The 21,651-nt window shown below is 45.2% G+C and overlaps 1 long non-coding RNA gene across 1 annotated transcript in view; it reads left to right on the top strand.

Annotated features, from left to right (window-relative positions):
* Positions 1–1,127: 1,127 nt before the first annotated feature.
* LOC130597280 (uncharacterized) overlaps positions 1,128–21,651 on the top strand; it is a 97,573-nt gene continuing 77,049 nt past the window's right edge. The window contains exons 1-2 of the long non-coding RNA XR_008971708.1: positions 1,128–1,344; positions 5,577–5,655. This is a non-coding gene — a long non-coding RNA (uncharacterized LOC130597280). The remainder of the gene's footprint in view (positions 1,345–5,576; positions 5,656–21,651) is intronic.

Genomic DNA, 21,651 nt, shown 5'->3' with positions numbered 1-21,651 from the left:
TACACTGTCGAGTGCTGCCAATTGCACTAATTTAAGAAGCAGATAGTGTTGAATTTTCTCCAGGTTTATACCTGTGAGCAAATCCCCTTCACCTGGAAAAGGCAGCACTGTGCTCAGACCACGTTAGGGGCCAGGTGTGTAATTGGTGTTTAGGGAAGGAAAAGTTTCCTCTGAAAAGAGAAGGTGAAAGAAAATCTGTTTTCTTTCCTGTCTGTAGATATCTTGTTTCAAGTGGCCGTGGAGTCAGTGTTTACATCAATATTTGTCCAGAGTCTGTTAAAAAACTCCTAAATGAAAGAAGATGTGAGTGCCAGCAGTGATGGTGTGTGCAGGGCAGCGGGGAGAGGGGACCCTCCATGGGGGAGGCCTTAGTATAGATCATCCTTCTTTGTCAGCAGCATCATGGAATCATAGAGTAGTTAGGGTTGGAAAGGACCTTCGTATCAGCTAGTTCCAACCCCGAAAATAAAGAGCATCAGGAAAGCCGGAGGATGGGCAAACTCCACAGCATGAAGGTGTTAGAAGGACAAAAGGAAGTGTGGGGTGCCATGATCATAGAATTTCAGACTAGTTTGGGTTGAAGGGAGCTTAAAGCTCATCCAACTCCAACCTGCTGCCATGGGCAAGGGCACATTTCACTGGAGCAGCTTGCTCCAAGCCCCTGTGTCCAACCTGGCCTTGAACACTGCCAGGGATGGGGCAGCCGCAGCTTCTCTGGGCACCCTGTGCCAGCGCCTCAGCACCCTCACAGCAAAGAGCTTCTGCCTAACACCCCTCAAAACTTAACCTTCCCTCGCTGCTGTGGGGTCTGGGCCGCCTCCATGTTCTTTATTCCCAGTGGATAGGATGGACACGGGCAGAGGAGCCTCATTTGAGGAGGATGCTCCCCGTGCGTTAAGTCCGAGGCTTCCTCATGCAGCAGCCTTCTTCAGCGCGGTCCCAGACAACCATAGATGTGCCGGGGAGCCCCAGGGCTGTGCCTGCACGGCTGTCCGCAGCAGAGCCGCTGTGCCATGGCAGACCCCAGGCTCTGCGGGTCTGTTTCCACCATCAAACACAGTGGGACTCAGGTAAAGACCCCAGCGCCCAGCCCGCAGTGGCACCCTGGCAGCCCTCCATCTGCTCGCGCTGCTCCTGCCCGGGCCAGGACAGGCTCCTTCGCAGCTTGGAGACCTCCATTCAATTTTCACGCTTTGTCTTTTATTATGGATATAACCGGAATAAAATAAGATAGACTTTCCCCGTTATTATTAGAGGTGATAATTTGCAGCCTTTAAGTGCGTTGCCATGGAGACGCGAGAAGCCCCCGAAGAGGGAGGCCGGGATCCGCGGCCTAATCCCGAGGTGATTTTCAATAGCACCAGCTGTCCCGGGGCTGAAAGGCATGGCAAATTACACCATTATTGGAGGGAAACAGGGAGGCTAAGCTAATTATTCGTGGGCTTTAGACACAGGTGTTCATAAAAGCGAGGCCGTGCGCTCCTCATCAAGGCCGGCGTGGAGGGGGGGGAAAGCCCGGCGGGAGGCCCCGGCCCTCATTTCAATCACAAAGGGCGGCCGCGGGCTGGCTGCTGCCATGGGGCTTCGCTGCAGGTAACCGGCCGGCCGAGGCGCTGCCGGCTCTCTGGAGAGCGGTCTTCACGCTTTAACTCTTTTCCTAACGTTTTTCTGGGAAATGGTGAAGGATCCCGGGGGTCTTGGGGTGTGCTGGGGGTGAGATGGGGAAGGAGGGGATGGGGGGGGGGGGGGGGGGGGAAGGTGCTGCGATGGCCAAAAATACTTGTAAATTGTTGTTTTAGTCTTTGTTATTTGGTGTTCTAGTGAGTTATTTCTAAGAGTTAAAAATGGGTTTATCAGTAAAGCAATTCCTTGCTTCCACTGGCCAGGAAGTAAACACTGATTTAGTTTCTCATCCTTTGAAAGCAGTGTGTAAAGGAAGGATGCTCAGAAAGAAAGAACTGCTGTGTTAAAGTTTACACTGCGTTCTTGCACTAGTATGTAGAAGGACCTAATGAGGCTGAGCTATTTTTTGGTGTAGTCATAAACAGACTCTTGTGGCCTAGGGAGTACATAGAGGATGGAAGAAGTACATTTCAGTAACTCAATTTGATCAGTGATAAAAAGAAAAGAATCTTTGAGGCATACAGATGCTTTAAAAACTTTTCTGCTTTGGGGGCTTGGTGAATAACGTGTGTAAAACTCTGCTAAAACACATTGTGCCCTTTCATCTAAAGTGGTGTAACTTTGCCTGGAGAAAGCTTTGGTGTTTGTGGTTTTTTTTTGCCTTTTGTGGATGTACTGATGAGAGCAAGTAGGCATATACAACTAAAATTCTTGTTTTCTATTCTCAAAACAAGCTTATTACAAGCAAAACAAGGAATCTGACATGGAAATGGTGTGGTTTCTTGGTGATGAAAATCCTTGTGTCTATGTATTATGTTTATGTGTGCGTATGAAAATACATTAGCTAAGGCTCATTATTGCTTTTTCTGAGCTGTTCTGTGCTTCAGGTTTTAAAGGCTGCTTCTGAACCCTGGAACAAGATTTAAAGAATCTATTTTGTGGTCAACAGCATAATGTTCCCGTAGAGACCAGTGATGAGTGGTGTCCCTCAGGGAAGAGTTTGATCCTGTTCAGCATCTTTGCTGCTGACATGGGCAGTGGGATCAAGCACCCACAGCAAGTTCACCAGTGACACCAAGCTGTGTGGTACAATCAACACACTGGAGGGATCAGATGATATCCAAAGGGACCTGGACAGGCTGGAGAGGTGGGACTGTGCGAACCTCATAGAATTCAACAAAACCAACTGCAAGGTCCTGCCCCTGGGTCAGGGCAATTCCAGGCCCAGCTGCAGGTTGCATGGAGAAGAGATTTGGAGCAGCCCTGAGGAGGAGGGCTTGGGGTGTTGGGTGAGGAGAAGCTCTCAATGACCCATCTTCAGTGTGCGCTTGAGCACAGAACCTTCTGTGTGCTGGGCTGCACCCCCAGAGCATGAGCAGCAGCTCAGGAAGGGGATCCTGACCCTCTGCTGTGCTCTGGGGAGACCCCACTTGGAGCACTGCATACAGCTCTGGTGTCCCCAACATAAGAAGGACATGGAGCTGTTGGAGCAAGTCCAGAGGAAGCCACGAGGATGATCAGGGGCTGAAGCACCTCCTAGATGAAGACAGGCTGAGAAAGCTGGGGCTGTTCAGCCTGGAGAAGCTGTGTGGAGACCTGAGAGCAGCTTCCGATGTCTGAAGGGGGCCTAAAAGGATATTGGAGAGGGCCTCTTCATCAGGGTCTGTAGCAATAAGTCAAGGGGTGATGGGTGCAAACTGAAACAGGGGAAGTTCAGGTTAGATATAAGGAAGAAGTTATTCCCTGTGAGGGTGGGTGCTGAGGCGCTGGCACAGGGTGCCCAGAAAAGCTGTGGCTGCCCCATCCCTGGCAGTGTTCAAGGCCAGGTTGGACACAGGGGCTTGGAGCAAGCTGCTCTAGTGGAAGGTGTCCCTGCCTGTGGCACGGGCTTGGAGCTGGAGGAGCTTCAAGGTCTCTTCCAACAAAGCCACATCTGTAATCTTATTTTGGATACTTAAAACTTAAATGTTTTCAGGTGTGGATATTACAAAAACGTGAAACTGTAACTTCATTTTGTAGGTGAGGAAGGTGGTGATGGAGGCTAAAACTTGGTGAAGTGACCCCTGTGAGCACGTGGCTTGGGCTGTCCTGATGTCGGGGGTACCTGGTGCTTCCAAAGGGGGTATTCTTGTGATAGGTCATAGACAAAATGTTTTATATGATTTCAGATATAACCAAACCAAAATGGTTTAGGAACTTGCTTCCATTTCATTAAAGAAGGGAAATGTTAGTTTTGTCAAAACCGGCCATCTGTCTAAAGGAAAATTCTTTAAACAAGCTTTTAAAAAAGTACCTTTTGTAGTTTCCATTTCCTTTTATTCATACTAAACTTTTTTTTTAATAACTATGTTAATTAAAAAGATTCTTTTTGTCTAATTGCCAGATAAGCTTTGTGTTTGTTGCAGCCTTAATGAGTGCTTCCTGGAAAAAATGCAGTCTCTTAAAAATAATTCCAAGAAAAATATGTTACCTCTTGGGACATCTTGGCCAACAAAGCTGTGTCTTGCTTGATATCTGACCAGAAATTTTTGGTGGCACAAGGATTTTGTAGGATCATGGAATGATATAGGTTTTTAATCTGAATTTCCTCAAGCTGGTGGTTGGGCTGCAGTTAACAGAGGTTTGTTTTTTCAGGCGTGGCTTCAGCATGTCTGTACTAGGTGGAGTGTGTGTTAGGAGTAAACATGAGTGTTTGTGGGCTGAAAGCTTAGGGGTTGATGTAAACCTAAGACAGCATCCACTGGAGAGCAGCACAGCAAGAGGAATTTGTCTCAGACAATGTATTTACTGTGTAAATGTACTGCCAGTCTGTGCTGAAGCTTTCAGATGCATGACAAAATAAAGGGATTGGTACATACTTTAAAGCCTAAAAGAAGTTATGCAGTGTATTACGTTATTTTTTTCCATAAGATAACTTTATCAGAATACTGTCTGTTTTGCTGCTGGGAAAAGCCCATGATCATGCAAGTGTACACTCAGATTGTATTGTAAGTTAAAACCACATGGTATTTTATATTTAATCTTTTTACTGTCTTTTGGAATAACACTGCAGAATTGATGTGAGGTTGTGCATCTTCCCTCAAGGTTAAGAACTGAATTTACAAATACACACTGTGGTCATCTCTAACGTATCCTTCTGGGGAGGATTTCAATATCGGGTTCAGTATAGATTATTCAGATCAACAGTTGTGGCCACAATTTCTTACACATTCTATTTTTTATAACCTCTTAAAAAATAAATGAAAACGTTGCATATTGTTAAATGTCAGAGTACCATAAAAAGTTCACACTTGATAGCTTTAAATAGCAGAGTGTGGGCTGACATGGCCAATTGCTTGTCTTCCAAATAATAATACCATAATGGATTTATCACCTTGCTGCTGTGATATAATGAAGTAGTAAGAACTGATGTCGGTTTTATGCACTGTGTAACACAAATATATTCACAGTGCAATAAGATTAGGGCTGGTAAATGTAAGCATATATTCTATACTTGCATGCCCCGGCGCTTTGTGTGTAGCCTTTAAGCATTTACAGTAATTTCCTCTGTAACTTTGCAGGCAGCATTGTTCCCAGCTTCCAGAAAAGTCTGCTGCCTCTGAAGTGAAGGAGATACATGAATCTATGAACAGAGGCTGTATCTCAATGCTGAATATAGTTTTCAGTGTGGAGTTTTCCATGTCTCAGTTATAACTGGGACCTTCACAACCCTTGGTTCTAAAAGGAATGCTGACATTCCCAAATGGCCCTCAGCCAAGCTTACCTGTGCTAAGCTCTTGCAAATATTCCTTGTTGGGAAGGTTGTGAAGGAAAGTGGGATTTCTGGGTGCAGGTATGCCCTGTGTTGAGCTCTGCAGGCAGAAGCAATTAACATATATGTGTATCTCATGGTTTGGCGATCTGTCAAAAGAAATCTTGATTTACTTTTTTTCTCCCTCTCTTGTTTTCCTTAGAATTATTGGTTATGTGCACTTTATTAACATCTGAAGAAAGTATGATGGGAGATGAGAAGCTAGCGGAAAGCTATGTCAGGTGGGTCCTTGTGGAGTTCATCAGGACAGAGGCTGGGCTTTAAAGCCAAGTTCTTCAGTGTGGTATTGCTTTACTGCTGTGCCACATATGGACACCTAGAGAAATAAGGAAAAGAGGATTTAAAGCTGTTAGGGTGGCAGATGCTCTTTTCCTGCACTCTTTTTGAGTTCAGCATAGCATGTGCTGTTCTTACAATGTCCTTTTTAGACCTTGAGGTGTTGTAGTAGCTGCCAGATAAAATCATGGTAAAAAGCAAAGATGCTTCATTAGAAAAAGAAAGAAAAATGCAGTGAAGAGGGATGAGCTGGCATGGGGGGGAGAGGGCAGCTGTGATCCTGTAAAAGGGTTACTGCGTAACAGCAGCCCATGCACAGAAACAGGGAGTCAGCCCTTCCAGGCGTGCCTGGTTGCCCGGGCAGGATGAACTACGGCAGGACCCAGGGGCGTTGTTTGTGGAAGCCCTTGAGAGCACAGATGGTGCTGGGTAGGGGATGCTGCTTTGGGGCAAGTTGGGAAGCACGGGAGCTGAGCCTCTCTATAGCTACTGGGACCCATTAGATTGTGCTTTGGTGGTCTTTAGTTCATGCTTTGTTGCTTCATGATGGTGTGAGGCAGGATGGTGCACTCTCCTTCTGCCTATGGCCTGCTCAGAGAAAGCTTCTAAGGCTCTTAAACTGCTCTCTCCAAAAAGGTAGCAAAATAAATCCCGCTCCCTTATCACCTTCCCATAGAAGCAGCTCTGCTCTGGAGCCAGGCTGAGAGAGCTGGGCTGGGGCAGCCTGGAGAAGAGAAGGCTCCTGAAGGGGAGACCTTAGAGCAGCTCCAGTGCCTGAAGGGGCTGCAGGAAACCTGGAGAGGGGCTTGGGACAAGGGCCTGGAGGGCCAGGCCAAGGGGAATGGCTTTAACCTGCCAGAGGGGAGATTGAGATGACCTCTTAGGCAGAAGCTCTTCCCTGTGAGGGTGCTGAGGCGCTGGCACAGGGTGCCCAGAGAAGCGGTGGCTGCCCCATCCCTGGCAGTGCTCAAGGCCAGGTTGGACACAGGGGCTTGGAGCAAGCTGCTCTAGTGGAAGGGGTCCCTGCCCATGGCAGGGGGTTGGAACTGGATGAGCTTTAAGCTCCTTTCAAACCCAAACTTTTCTGTTACTCATGGTCTGGGTGGTGATGTCAGGGGCTCCCCCTCTCTGTGTGCCAGCCTCTCGCTGGCTTCAGCAGCAGTAGATTGGCATAAGATTAATTCCATGGGGAAGAAGAAAAAGAAAAGAATAGAAGGAAATAAAGAAATGCTTCATGTGGATGATAAACTGTTTGGCGCTTGTAAATCCCCAGGGCGTTGTCCTTCCAGGCCTCAGGCCAGGCCTGTGCCTCATCTGCACTAGCACCGTGACACCCCATTCTGCTGGGTGCCCAGCTGGCCTTCAGCTGCAGCCCCGCATAGGAAGCCTGGGGAAGGCAGGGCTGCAGTTGCAAATCAGGGGGGTCCTGATGACAAATATCTCTGCAGAGGGCAAAGCCAGCGATGGGGACTATTCTGTAGGCTCATTAGTGCAGCACAAGCTGGCATTACCCTGAAGTGCCTGAGGAGAAATGAGGGGGCTCCTTTGGAGCTAAAGGTCCTATTTAAACTCAGTTCATTGTACTATAATTGTTGTTGCCCCTTATTATGGGGCCTTCTGCTGATTGTATTTAGCCTGATAAGAAATTTTTGGTAAAATGAGCCATGAGACAGCATGCAAGGGATGAACAGTTCTTGCAGTAGATAGGAAAGCTGCTGTACTGGGCAATGGTTAGCATTTTATTTGTCTTAGGAACAGTTGATACTAATCAGGAGAATGTTTTGCCTCTACATATGCTTTCAGTTCATTACTTCTTGGCTCAGCACAGTGCTGTTATTGTTCAAAGAATAAATCAATTGAGTAGTGTTACTGGTGGGTTTTAAAATTTTCTTCACTATGAGAGCATATCTGAGGGATGTTATTCCCTCTGCTCTCATATTTTGGTCTGGGAGCAGAAATCATGTCAGATGTGATTTTCTGCAACTGTGCAGGGCATGTAGCTGCTTGCTACTCTGCAAGGTTGATGTGGGAAACTTCGGACACTTTATTTTTTCCTAGTTGGGTAAAGACAATGCAGAACAGCAGTACAGATTCACATGCTAAATGCCACTTGAGTGCCAGTGGAGAAGTGAGAAAACCTTTACTGAGTACTAATAAACAGAAATATGGCCAGCCTCAAGAGTCATGAAAGCAAATAAAACCTAAAACCTGGGAAACACATGACATGGTGACAGCAAAAGAGCAGGTGTTTGAGGATCCTAGCTTTTGATTGTGGCCCTGACACTTTGTGTGATTTTTCTGTGGGGTACTTGACCTCCTCCTGCCTGGTTAACCCAGCTGGAAAATTAGGGAAAGAGAGTAAAAACCTCAGTGAAACTCGGGTAGCACATCTGATCCGTAGTCTTCAGGGAAAAGGGTTTACAAAACCTGTGGTGATATTAGATGTTCAGTCTTTAATGCTTCCTTACACAGTATTGCATGCCTGCGAGCAAGAGGTTAGACCTGCCATGCAGGAACATAGCAAAGCAATTTTTAAACAAGCTGTCTGACCGGCTGTGGGTATTGCATCAAAGTGAATACCTAGTTTTAGCTTGTAAAGATTTCCTTCCCAGCTGAAGGGTGAGCCTCTGTGGGTTTTATTTTAATGTGGAGTAAGGATATGCAATTGATTGCCCCCGTGGCAGATGCTTCTTGCTGTCATATTTGACACAAGGTTGACTTCTCTCAGCCTTACTTGTTTTAAAAAGCAGCTTTATATAACTTACTGTAAGCAAACATATATACCCCAGGACCAGCTGCTGCTGATGTTAATGGAGGCCGATGTGTCTGTGCGGCCGGGTGCGTGTGTGTGCACGTCCCCAGAGAACAGAAAATAATGACGGCTAAACTACAATCTTGGTCCCACCGTTGCAGCTTGGTTCATTCAAACCACTCCTTAATAACAGCAATACTTTATCTTGGACCATTTAATCTCATTTATAGTTTTTAATGGGGATAACTATTTAAAGCCACAGCGTTCTCATTTGGTGGATGCAAAGCTGTGGTGAAGTGCTTTGCCAAAAACAGGGTGTGGAGTGTACAGAAAGCTATTGCTGCTGGAGCCCAAGTGGCACATCCATCTGGCTCAGGACCATGCTGCTTTTTGTGTCTTCCTATGCTGGTAATAAAACAGTACCTAATTTGTCCCTGATTGATGTTCACCTGCAGCCTCTTTGACACGAGACCTCAGAATGAAGTTCTGGCTTCCATTAGAAAGAGAAAAGACTCTTAACAATAAATGAGGTGGAGACAACTTGAGCAGTAAAATTGTTTAAAATAAGCTCTTAGCTGGGTTGAAATAATTGCAGCAACTAGAATGTTCACGGCAGGGCATCCTATCTGTAATGTGCAAGGGACAATGACACTTAAATTCTGAGAAATACAAGTGTCCAAAAACTAAGTGATGGCACAATTTAGGCTAAAGCCACTACAATTATGAGCACATACAGCATAAGCGCATTTTGTGTGGCTCTGAAGAGTACAGATGGCTCATAACTTTCCATAGCCACATCTAGAATCTGCAGGATATGTTTTTAGCTTAGTTGTATGGCCTTCATCATCAGTACCAGGTTTTAATTGTTGCTCAAAGTAGTCCAGAGTCATGTAATGGAAATATGAGAGTGCTGGATGTGGAGAAAAGGTGCAGTGAAGGGGAAAGAGGTGTGGGTAAAGAAGCAGAGAGGGGGTTCTTGAGGAATTGAGTGAATAACAAGTTTTTTCTATGCAAGCAGTTACTGGAAGCTTTGGGATGGGAGTTTCACTTGAGGCATGTGCTTCAGTATAAAAGTGTAACTTCCTGCTTACTGCTTCTTCCTGTGCCTAAAGAAATTCTTTATCCTTTCTGGACATGAGAATGCCTATGTTAATATGGAAGTGACGACAGTAAGATGGCATGCTTTCTCTGAATCTGTAGATAGCCTGGAACAAAATGGGGGATGGTTTCATTGGGATGTCCCTTTGCATCAGTGATTTTTTGAGCAGTGGGTGGCTTGTGTCAGCTGTGTATATTCTCACCATTATCCAGTAACCCACCAGCTCAAGCCTGAGGAAAGCACAAAAATACTTCAAAGGTCCTTTAGTATTTGTCCTTCTGATGCCAGCTACAGCTGAAAAGCTAAACTTGCTCCTTTGCTGCTGTTTGAGTGGCATCTCTTTATTTTCCTTTCCCTTTCCCCCTTGTATTTGCCAAAACAGATCTCAGCAAATCCCCCCTGAACTCACAGTGTTGGCAGGCTTTTGTTTTAGTTCACATTTTTCCTAGAACACCCTCTTTGTTTCTCATGCTTAATTTGAGGGAAAGGCAACTGATGTTAAGTATTTCCAAAGAGATCTCATCCTGCCTGCAGGGTGTAAAGTACCAAGTTGGTTTTGGGTTAAGGCATTGGTCTGCCAGACACCTTTTATGTTCCTCCATAGTTACCGTGGTTTGTCACTGGCAATTGATATAAGATGGGTACAGGCAGGTGCTGGAGGCAGGTTAATGTGGGAGCTGGCCTGAATCTTCTGTGTGTCTGTAGTGCTTGGAGTCACTAAAGGCAGGAGTTTGTCCTCGAGGGACATGATCAGTTTGTGCTGGGCTGTTGCACTTATACCATATGCATAGTGGTCTTCTAGTGCTTCTAGAATAGAGCAGTTGAAAGTGTCAACCTGGAATATTCATGAAGAAAAATACAATCACATTTTTGGTGGAAGGAGGGGAAAAAAAAAGACAAAAGGAAAACGGCATGTTTTTGTTTAAAAACCTCAAAAACATGGGAAAATATTACCTAGAAACATTCATAGGGAACAGTATAAGCATAACCAAGGTGATTTTTTTCTTTTTTTACAAATGTAAACAAGCACTCGTGGGATTTCATAGCAATATTCCCTCAGCTCTAGTTGTGGCTGACCTGCAGGTTCACACTAGTCATTCTGCAGTCAAAACATGTTTTTCTGATGCTGAACTCCTTGATCTTGCTCACTGACTACACTTCCTATAGCAAATTATTAATCATTTTGGAGATCGGCCTTGCTCTGAGAATTTTCCTGTTAAGGGAACTGCATTTTGTGTTGCAATGCACTGAAGTGGTTGACATTTTTCCGTCTTCTTGTATCACAAAGTCACCCTGTTGCCTCCCGTGTCTCTTAGCAGTGCCTTTAGGCCATCTTTGACAGTCCTTCTTGTCCTGATCATTGCACTCAGCTGGAGTAATAGTCACTGCCATGCAGGCTTGGAAGACCTTGTCTTGTAGAAACAACAACGGACAGGGAACAAGTGTGTTACAGTATTCAGTCTGTATATTGTGCTAACAATGGCAAATGTTATGCAAGGCCCTCAGTTTTTTATCACATCTCTTGTTTTAGTTCAGCAGCTCAAAGTAAATCTGCAGTCAGCAGCAGATCCCTGTCAGTCCAGCTTGTCAGCACAGGTTTCCATCACAGAATGGGGAAGCTGACAGAAAGAGGAGATGAACCTTTCATGCAGCAAAAGGAAGGTTTCCCTGTGACAGATGATATCTTGCTTGAAGAATCTAAAAGATGGGAAAATGTTTAACCACCATCAGCACAGCAAAGTTTGGATGTTTCATCTGTCTTTTCTTAATGCTAGGGTAGCAAGTTCTGGAAGAAAGAATTATTTGTGCAGCGTATATTTCAGATTATCCATGAGCTGAACTCATTCATTTTACAAAGTCTCATAGTAATTGTGTGTAATTTCATCAGTCTTCAATTGATTGCTGAAAGTTTTCAGCCTAACTTGTGCTGCCGGCTGGATCTTTAATGAGTACTTCGACCACAATGACTTAGACATTTGAGAATATTTGGGAGGGGAGAGAGGAAGTATTGTTTTCCATTTATTATTAATCTGCAGCTGGCCAGCAGATAGGGTGTTGTTGTTTGTAGTTTTTGTTGTTTTCCTCGCAATATCTATCCTGGATATAAGTATGAAGGTCTCTCATGGAATATGTCTGCATGTTAATGTATTTGGCAGCTGGAGCCTCTGAAGGTTTTGCATTTGAGAACCAGAGGCCTCAGTCTGCCATAGTCCCACCCAGAAAGTTTGGAATGGGATTAGCTGGGCTGCTTGGAACCAGTTTCCCAAGTTCACCAAGAACAGGAATGCTGGAGAGAGTCTCTTCATCAGGGGCAGTAGTGGTAGGCCAAAGGGTGATGGCTTTAACCTGCCAGAGGGGAGACTGAGATGAGCTCTTAGACAGAAGCTCTTCCTTGTGAGGGTGCTGAGGCGCTGGCATTGGGTGCCCAGAGAAGCTGTGGCTGCCCCATCCCTGGCAGTGTTCAAGGCCAGGTTGGACACAGGGCCTTGGAGCAAGCTGCCCTAGTGGAAGGTGTCTCTGTCCATGGCAGTAGGTTGGAACTGGATGAGCTTTAAGCTCCTTTCTAACCCAAACCAGTCTGGGATTCTACAACATGGGGGACTGCACTGGTGCTGGTAAGGAGGCTCTGGTGTGGTATGAGATAGAGTAGGAAATTGGATATGGAGAGCAGGGGTGAGGGGTGAGGTTGGGGAAAGCAGAGACCTCCAAAATGAGGAGCTGCAGATTGCTATAGATAAGTTCTGCCAGAGCAGAAGCCATCAGCTTTGGGGATGAACAGGGCCAGGCTATCGGCCCACTCTTGCCAAATATGGACTCATAAGCTCCTCAACAGCTACCTCTGAAACTCTTTGGCTAAGTTTTGTCTTCCCCGCTCATTCATCTAGGCTGATAACTTGCGGTCTTAGTCTGTTCTATTGGTGTTCCAGTGCATGGAATCAAATGAGACCACAAATCCTGGGAGACTGCATCCAATATATATTCTTTTGAACTATGAAGTTACAAAGAGGTGCTCAAAAACTACAAAGTGCCAGAGTGAGTATTTTCTGGAGGACAAGGCTGGCTCCTTGCCACATGCACTGGGATACAAGGTGGAGTTTGTGTCCTGTGACCACTCCCCTAAAATTTAGCTATTTAATTTCCCACTATAATGGAGAAAGGTAGGTATCCCTAGAACATTATTTTTATTTAATGGATTATAAATCGTCTAGGCAGCTAGTTAGGCAGGATACCTATGGTGTAGTTCATACGACTAGCAGCAGCAATCTGTAGGGTTCCCTTGGGTCCCTTTATAGTCAGCAGAGAGCTTGTTAATATAACAGCAGACCATCAGAAAGGGTCAAATGAATCACTCCCTTGAAGTGCCTGGCTCTCTCAGCTGACAAAGTTAATGGAGGAATGTGTCAGAAGCAGAAAGCTGGGTCTCGATGGGGCTGGCTGGCCCCCCTCAGGCTCTGCAGGGACACCTTATTCTTTCCCTGTGCCTGGGATGAAGGACCTGGAGAACGCGTGGCTGGTGTCTACCAGCAGCACTCCAGCATCCTTTCTTGGCCCCCTCAGAGTTGTGTTAAGTGCAAGGTGACTGCCTGGAGCAAATGGATAGCTTTGTGTGTGAGACTGGGGAGAGAGAGCCTTGAAGAGACTGAGATCATCCCTGCTGCTGCTGCTGTGTTCAGTGAGATGATGACAAAATTGTTTAAAACTTGCCTTTTATGAGAATTTTCTCCTTTTTGAGGTGCGTGTCCTGATTTCAGGCTGCAGGATCTAATTGAAGTGCCACGTTCCAGGAGCTTTAACTAAACTTCGAGACACCCAAGGCAGTCTGTGATACTGGGGCATTTTGAAAAATTATGTCTTAGGCAGCTCAGGCTACAACCCAAAATAAAGTCAATTTTTCAGCTTGATTTCTCTGCCTCGGTGAAGCAGAGATGCTAACAGCCTCTAGCCTCCTTTGGTTGTTGTAAAGCTAAATAATATTTGTGAAGAACTTAGTGTAGTCATCAGCATGGTATAAAAGCTGTGAGGAAGCTAATAATCCTGTCCTCAGGGTATTTAATAAAAAAATGGAGAAAATGATATAAATGGGAGCACTGCAGCTCAAACACATGTAACAAACTGTGATAAACAGTGCTTCATCCTAGAAATGTTTATCTCTTTTTGTATTTCTTAATAACTGTGCAAAATGTGGACAACTTCAGTTGTGTTTACTGCTATGTACGTTACTGATTTCTGTTTTGGAAAAAGGAAACAAACCAACCCACAAAGGTATGCATGTACTGGGTTTTGGGAGTATCCTGTGAGAGAGGACCTGCTGAGACTGGGCTGCATGAAGAGCAGAATAGAGTGAGGGGCACTGCCTTTCCAAAAGGGGAGATGCTCCCTCATCATTCCCTGCCTGTTAAAATGTGTCTGAGTATCATAGTCATTAAAAAGGTGACCTGCCATGCAGATTGCTTTGTTACCTGGAGGAAGACTGGCATCCTTCAGGGGCTTATTGCAGAAGTGAAGACAGCTCTCAGTCACTCATGTAGGTTCGGAAACGTGTAACTACTAAATGAGCACTCTGCTCATGTAGAGAGGCCCTGGCACCATGTTGGTGAGCTGTATTGGCGCATCTGGCAGCATTACTGAGCTGCTGCAGGTCTGGTGGGAAGTGCTCCTGACTGTCTGGATTTTGCTGTGGCTTGCTGCTATGGGAACAAGGTGTTTGCTGATGTCTCCTTGCAGGCAGTGGAGCCAGAGGTGGGTCTTGCCCCATGATAACTCCACCTGGCTTGGCAACACTGTGCTGTTCACTTGTTGAAAACGTTCTATGCGTGTTTACTGGAAATAAGCTGCTTTCTGTCCTGTTAAAAACTATGTTGATGTTCTCAGATATTTTGTTACCTTGTTTACCCTTACTGTCAGCTGAAAATAATTCATAGAACCATGGAATCAAACAGGTTGGGAAAGACCTCTGAGATCACCAAGTCCAACCATTGCCCAGCATTGCCAAGGTCACCACTAACCCATGTCACTGAGGACTTTCTGCATCGTGTGTGAACACTTTCAGGGACGGTGACTGCAGCCCTGCCCTGGGCACCCTGTTCCAATGCCTGAGCACCCTTTGGGGAAGGAATTGTTCCTCAGCTCCATCTAAACCTGCCCTGGTGCAGCTTGAGGCCGTTTCCTCTTGTCCCATCCCTTGTTCCTTGGGAGAAAGAGCCCAGCCCCCTCCAGGCTCCATCCTCCTGTTAGGCACTTGTAGAGAATGGTAAGGTTTCCCACCATTTGTGTCTGATGCTGCTCTTTAGTGAGGAGCTGGTAACGTTCACTCTTGTTCTTCATTTCTCCTCCCAAAACAGCTGTGTGCCACAAAGCAGCTCATACAAATCTCTCAAATGGCTGTATTCCACAGCCATTGCAATGAGGCCAGGCATACAGCTTGTACCTGTCTGTGGATCCTTTGAGCTAAATAATATTTATATACAAGTAAAAGCAGGTATTTACAGATGGAAGTTGATAACATAACTGGCTAAAGGTAAAACTGGCAGGAGAGGTGTTAAGCTGCAGCTTGGATCACTGTGCCTGTGTTTAGTGACACTCCAGGTGTTGACTGACTTGGCAAAGGAAAGGCAGAGAGGAAGCAGTCAAGGTGTCTTTGCAGTCACTTCATATCATCTTTGCAGGCAGATGTGAGCAACTGTAAGTCAGGCACAGTGCCTCACAAGAAGAGATGTGTTACGTGACACTGGCTCTCATCACTCCACTGGAAAATGACACTTCCGATGTACATTGTAAGCTTTTCTGAAGCAAGTAACTTAGTGCTAGAGTCTGCTCCCAGCACATGGTGAAAGAGGGAGCTCCTAAAAAGTAAGGCATTGGAGTGTGGGTAAAGTAAAAAGGCTGAAGGCAAAGGAAGGAATATGCAGTGCTTTTCTGCAGAGGGAATAACTTGGAACTGGGCTGGGCAGCAGCATGGCAGAGGGATGGGGGGTGTGCAAAAGAAGCTGGAAAAAAAAGTGAAGTTTGAAAGATTGCACAAGGTTTATTTTGGGTTGTGCTGTTTCCCCTACTGGTTTGAGTGGATTGCCACTGTTACTTAGACTGGGGCTGTTCAGCCTGGAGAAGAAAAGCCGCATGGAGACCTCAGAGCAGCTTCCATAGTCTGAAGGGGACTACAAGGGTGCTGGGGAGGACAAGGGGTGATGGGTTTAAACTTACACAGGGGAAGTTCAGGTTAGATATAAGGAAGAAGCTCTTTACTGGAAGGGTTGTGAAACACTGGAACAGGGTATTCAGAGAAGTGATGAATGCTCCATCCCTGGCAGTTTTCAAGGCCAGGTTGGACAGAGCCTTGGGCAGCATGGTCTAGTGTGAGACGTCCCTGCCCATGGCAGTAGGTTGGCACTGGGTGATCTTAAGGTCCTTTCCAACCAGACCATGTGTGAATCTATGGATTTGATGCATTATAATATAATCTACTTCTTTGAGCTGCTGTTAATTACAAGATGATGCACACCAGGCTCTGTTTCCATGAAGGCTGTAGAGATGGCTCCCTTCAACCCCACACCTACAGTCTGGGGAGGCCTCTCTGCATCTCCTTCATTTCCCTGCTGAGGATGTCCTCTCCCTGCATGCCCCATGGTGCAATGAGAGCTGCTTAGCAGCATGTAGTGACCACCCCATGGCACTGAGCTTGGGTATCTCCCCTCCTGAATCCAGGTCAGCAGTGGGATGAAGAACCTTCCTGAGGGCTTACCTATGAGGCTGTGGGATGAAAAATCATGTTGTCCAAGATCGTACAGATCCTCTGTGTGCTGCATCCCAAGAGGGCAGTGATGTCTAAGAGAACATAGATTAAATATTCATATACTGTAGACATATGACTCATATGAACCAACAGCTTCAGCTTGCAGTTTTGTTGTCAGAAAAGATAGTCTTGTAAGTCACCTTTCAGGGAGCCTCCATAGTCTGTTTATGGGCTCTGGTTCTGTGTAAATGCATATATGCATTAAATCATAGAATAGTTAAGGTTGGAAAGGACCTTAAGATCATCCAGTTCCAACCCCCTGCCATGGGCAGGGACACCTCACACTAAACCGTGTCACCCAAGGCTCTGTCCAACCTGGCCTTGAACACTGCCAGGGATGGAGCATTCACAACCTCCCTGGGCAACCCATTCCAGTGCCTCACCACCCTTGCAGTAAAGAATTTCTTCATTAGATCCAATCTAAACTTCCCCTGTTTAAGTTTTAACCCGTTACCCCTTGTCCTATCATTACAGTCCCTAATAAATAGTCCATCTCCAGCACCCCTATAGCCTCCCTTCAGATACTGCAAAATATGCATAAATATGCATGCATACACATATATGCATATGTAAAAGAATATAGTGGTGAACTGAGTCTAGCTGGGGTGGAATTCACTTTCTTCATAGCAGGCTCTATGGTGCTGTGTAAGGCTATATGTATGCATGCGTATATATGTATACACACACATAATCATCAGAGATTTGCAAATCATAGATTCATAGGAAGCTCATCCAGTTCCAAGCCTGTACCATGGGCAGGGACACCTTCCACTAGATCAGGTTGATCCAAGCCCTTGTGTCCAACCTGGCCTCGAACACTGCCACAGATGAGGCAGCCACCATGTGCCAGCACCTCAGCACCCTCAAAGGGAAGAGCTTCTGCCTTAGATCTAACCTGAACTTCCCCTGCTTCAGTTTGAACCCATCACCCCTTGTCTTTTTGCTACAGTCTGTGATGAAGAGTCCCTCTCCAGTATCCTTTTAGTCCCTTTCAGACAGTGGAAGGCTGCTCTGAGGTCTCCACGCAGCCTTCTCTTCTCCAGGCTGAACAGCCCCAACTTTCTCAGCCTGTCTTCATACAGGAGGTGCTCCAGTCCTGATCATCCTCGTGGCCTCCTCTGGACTTGTTCCAACAGCTCCATGTCCTCCTGATGTTGGGGACACCAGAACTGTATGCAGTCCTCCCAGTGGGGTCTCACAACCTTTTTTTACTCTGAAACTCTTGTTCTGTAACCAAATTGCTTTCCTGTGGTCAAAAAGGAAATAAAAAAGTAAGCCAAATAATATTTATTTTAGAACATGGGTCTTTGAAGAGGTAGTATTTAGAGGGCGAGATGAGCCAGCATAGAGGTTAGATGTAGGTGTGTAGGACTTTGGGGTGCCCTGTCTCCTTTTGGCAAGGAGCTGCTGATGGTCCCTGTGCTGGTCTGGCCTTGGGTTGTCCCTGATGAGGGGCTTGAGCTGAACCTTTTGCTCTGTTTTGATGAAGATGGCTCTTGGTTCCTCATCCTCACTGTGTCCTAGACTGGCTGCGTGGCAGCTGTGTATGTAATTCCTGTAGCAATTCAGTGAGACTGCTGTTGAGGTATTACAGCCTAGATCTTTTGTCTCCCTGTTTTCTATTCAGCTTAAAGCTTCTTCCATGTGTACACGCCAGGGTCCTGTTTTTTTGTTCTCCCCATGGCAACTGGTGTTCCCTCTTGCTAAGGTCATCCGAATCCCAGCCAGTCCTCACCCTGCTGGTATGTTTCTAAGTCAACAAGGACATTGAACCTTTATGAACATATACCAGTCATCTGTTGTCAGATCTGATTCCCCAGGTCGTTTCCATGCTCTTCCTTTGTAAAATGACCATATGAAGCTTTAAAAATGCAGCAAAGACAAGAAAGGCTTTGTGGCAGTTGTCCAGTCTATTACACTGACTGTAATATTTTCTCATGACATCTAGAAAATAGAGAATAGAGCTTTTGGTCTCTCTTGATGGAGATGTTTTTGAGTTCCCTTTCTTATGCATCACAGCATTTTTTACTTGTCGAAGAAGAATGATTGCTCCAGTCTTTTAAAGATGAGGAGGTGGAAGAAAAAAGGGAACCATAAAGCAATAGAGTAGGGAGGAGGAACAAAAGGGAGGGAAATACAGAAGTCAATGTTAGATGTGTTTACAGCATGTTTTTTTCATAGGTGCTGTAAAACTCTAATTAAATGCGAGTACTTTTATGGGTCACAGCAAAAGTTTGGCAGTGAAAGCTAATGCTATTACTATATTATGTTTTACTTCACCCATGTTGGACCAGTTTACAGCTTTACTTTCAGACTTAATTACCACACCATGAATCAGGGGAAGGCTTGTCAGCACCAATGGTGTTACCCTTGTGCAAAGCTGACATAATGGAGCTGTATCCCATTTCTAAGTGACCTGGAGCAATAGCCTCCTATTTTAGCCACAATCAGTTACAACCATAGTGTTTTTTATATGATACGGCTCTGTTAAATGTATCATTGTTTCAGATAAAGAGTGACTGGACAGTTAATTTCTTCCTATCCCTTTTAAATCTGTAAGTAGTGAAGAAATCATTTTCGAATGTGTGAGTTTAAAGGGTTCTTTCTAGAAAAAAAAATGAACAAACCAAAACCCCCAAACCCCCAACAAACCAAACAACTCAAAACTGAAGAAGAAAGCAACAAAAGTGGTTATAAGAGCCGTCTTGCTTATGTGAGTGAGAAAGTAAAGGTTAGGGGAGAGGTGCCCTGGAGGATCCCTTAGCTTGGTTTCAGCAGCCTCTTATCTTCTATGGGGATAACATTCAGGTTATTTAGCATCCAGAGTCATCACAGCATGGTGTCAGCCATGTCTTCCATCTCCCACGCTCACAACACGTCCAACCTCAGGTAGCGTTGGCTGTTACCTCATCTTGCAAACAGGATGAAAGGTAAGGAGATGGTGCTTTGTCAAGTAACAGGTAGGGAGGGAGACCTCCCCAGTGGGTGCTATGTTAACTGAAGCTGCTGGAGAAGCAGGAAGGTTTGCAAAAGGACTGCATGAGGGCACAAAGCTTGCTGTTGCTACAGCATTCAGGCATTGCAGGATTTGGGGGGGGGGGGGGGGGTGTGTCACATGAAGGCTGAAGAGCTGTCCTTGTGGCATGGGGAATCATTAATTATGTCCTTATCCACATATCTCTGTCTCATCTGTCTCAGTGAGTTTGAAGCGGCTCAGTGTGCTTTAGACATTAGGACTATTCTCGAGATACTTGCTCATTAACAGGCATTACAATTACCGCAGAGTTTGAGCTGATTAAGCAGTCTAATGATCGTTACTTAGGGTAGTAGCTATTCTAGTTAAGAGTGCAATTGGCACATCAAAGTCTTACAATTTAGAGGTGTAATTCTGCCCCTGGGGAAACCCCCCCACATTCCTACTTCCTTCCAGGCACAACAGACCATAGCAACTCTGTGTGAAAAGGGCTTGAATAGGATTATTTTCCTTGTCAACATCAGCTGCTGGCTATGGCAGAAAGGATGTTGGATGGTCTGGAGCAGTGATTTGATCCTGTGTGGCAGGCCTGAAGCTCCTATGTAACACTGCCTTAGGAATATAGCTGTAAGTGATGCTGACATGAGCAGGCTTGATAGGCTGGTGTATGTGTGCCACCACGGATGCGTTGGCCTGCACAATCTGAAGAGACAGCACTCTGGGAAATCTGCACTGCATTCCTCAGTATGCTGTAAACAGAGTTGTGTTTTTTTTTTAATAATGCATTTCTTTTAGATACCATATTTTCTAACACACCTGTTCAAAATACTGAAGCTTTGTTGTGTAGGTTTGGGATTGATTTAAACAAGAGCCACCTTGGAGCAGCTAATGTACAAAGGACTTGGATTACTTTCCATATAGGTGCCTGAGAATGTGTGCATGGTAATACAGAGACTCTGTGCCTGGGACTGCCAGCGTTACTGCAGAAGAGGAGATATTAGAATCTTTATCTCAGAATATTTACGTCTTACATTTCATGTCTGGATTCATTTTAGTCTTATGTTCACCTTGTGATGGAAGTCATACCTGTAATGTTATTTTTAGACATTTATGTCTAGTGCTATGAACTATGCTTGTTGTAAATGCTTCAAAGGGTGGATAAAGCTTCCCTTGTAAAATGCCCTCGGCAGAAGACATTTGCTGCAAGGTCATGTGTTTAAAATGTCACTTATCTCTTTGGCCCTTTGCATGTGTACATGATTTTGCTTGGGAAGTGAAGACAGTACTTGTTTCTCATTGTTAGTATAGTCATTTTTTTGTGAATTACTTTGTATTGCAATTCTCTCTCATTCTATATTGCTATGATAAGGCTACCTGAGATGAAGAATGATATCAAGTTGGAAAAATAGTTGAGCACTACATTATGATACAAATGTGAAAAATGATACTTTAAACTGCTGAAGGAAGAAGAGTTTCCAATATATGCAATAATCAAAACAGTAAAAAAAAAAAGAACGATTTTCAGGGATAATGTGGCAGTTAAAATGCTTATCTTTGGATATGATGATAGTTAGCATTAAACTGGTGTTTTTACGTCTTTTAAAATGCTGTACAAATATTTACTGATTCGTGATACTATTTGGAGGAAGATAGGAGACTGTAGTTGTCTGGCAATAGGGGCTGAGATAAAGGTAAAGTGCACTCTGAGTCCCAATGTGCTCCAGAATTTCTTTCATCGTGAAGGAAAATACGAAGTGCTTTTGTCAAGTACTCGGCATTAGATCCAGAGAGGATTTATGGATGTAAAACGTGGGTGCTGCAATGCCCATGGCTCATCCACCTGACCCCAGAGACAGGGATGTAAAAATATGTGTGGGAATAGACAGCACTGGGGGCCATTATTGAGGCTGTGCAAAATTGGAATGTTGGTATTTAGCAGTCATTATGTGCTTGGAGGAAGCTCAGGACTCCTCTGCTCCCGTGAAGCACATGGAGTGATCACTGTGCCCAGAAGAATGGTGACAGCCATAGCAGGAGAAGGTATGCACTTCGAGAGGACAGGGGTTTATCTCTAAGAGAAAATCCAAAGTATCTTGTTTTATTTCTTTACACTTGGACTTTCCACTGTGTTTCGCAGGGGGGTACCCAAAAGAAACTGCATGGAGGGTGGGAAACAGGCAGTCATATACACAGTGGCTGCACATTTAAAAGCACTGCCACACTTTGCCATGAAACGGGAAGGTTATTTTTCAAAGGCATTAAGGACCTGAAGGCTTCTGAGTGCAGAGTGAGCTGTGGACAAGACAAGCCCCTGGTTTGAGGCAGT

The sequence above is a fragment of the Pezoporus wallicus genome, unplaced genomic scaffold, assembly GCF_028554395.1.
Source record: "Pezoporus wallicus isolate ANWC-B61680 ecotype Strahan unplaced genomic scaffold, APGP_CSIRO_Pwel_v1 scaffold_13428, whole genome shotgun sequence".
Taxonomy (NCBI): Eukaryota; Metazoa; Chordata; class Aves; order Psittaciformes; family Psittacidae; genus Pezoporus; species Pezoporus wallicus.
The sequence above is the reverse complement of the archived record's forward strand: the minus strand, read 5'-3'. Positions and strand labels throughout refer to the sequence as shown.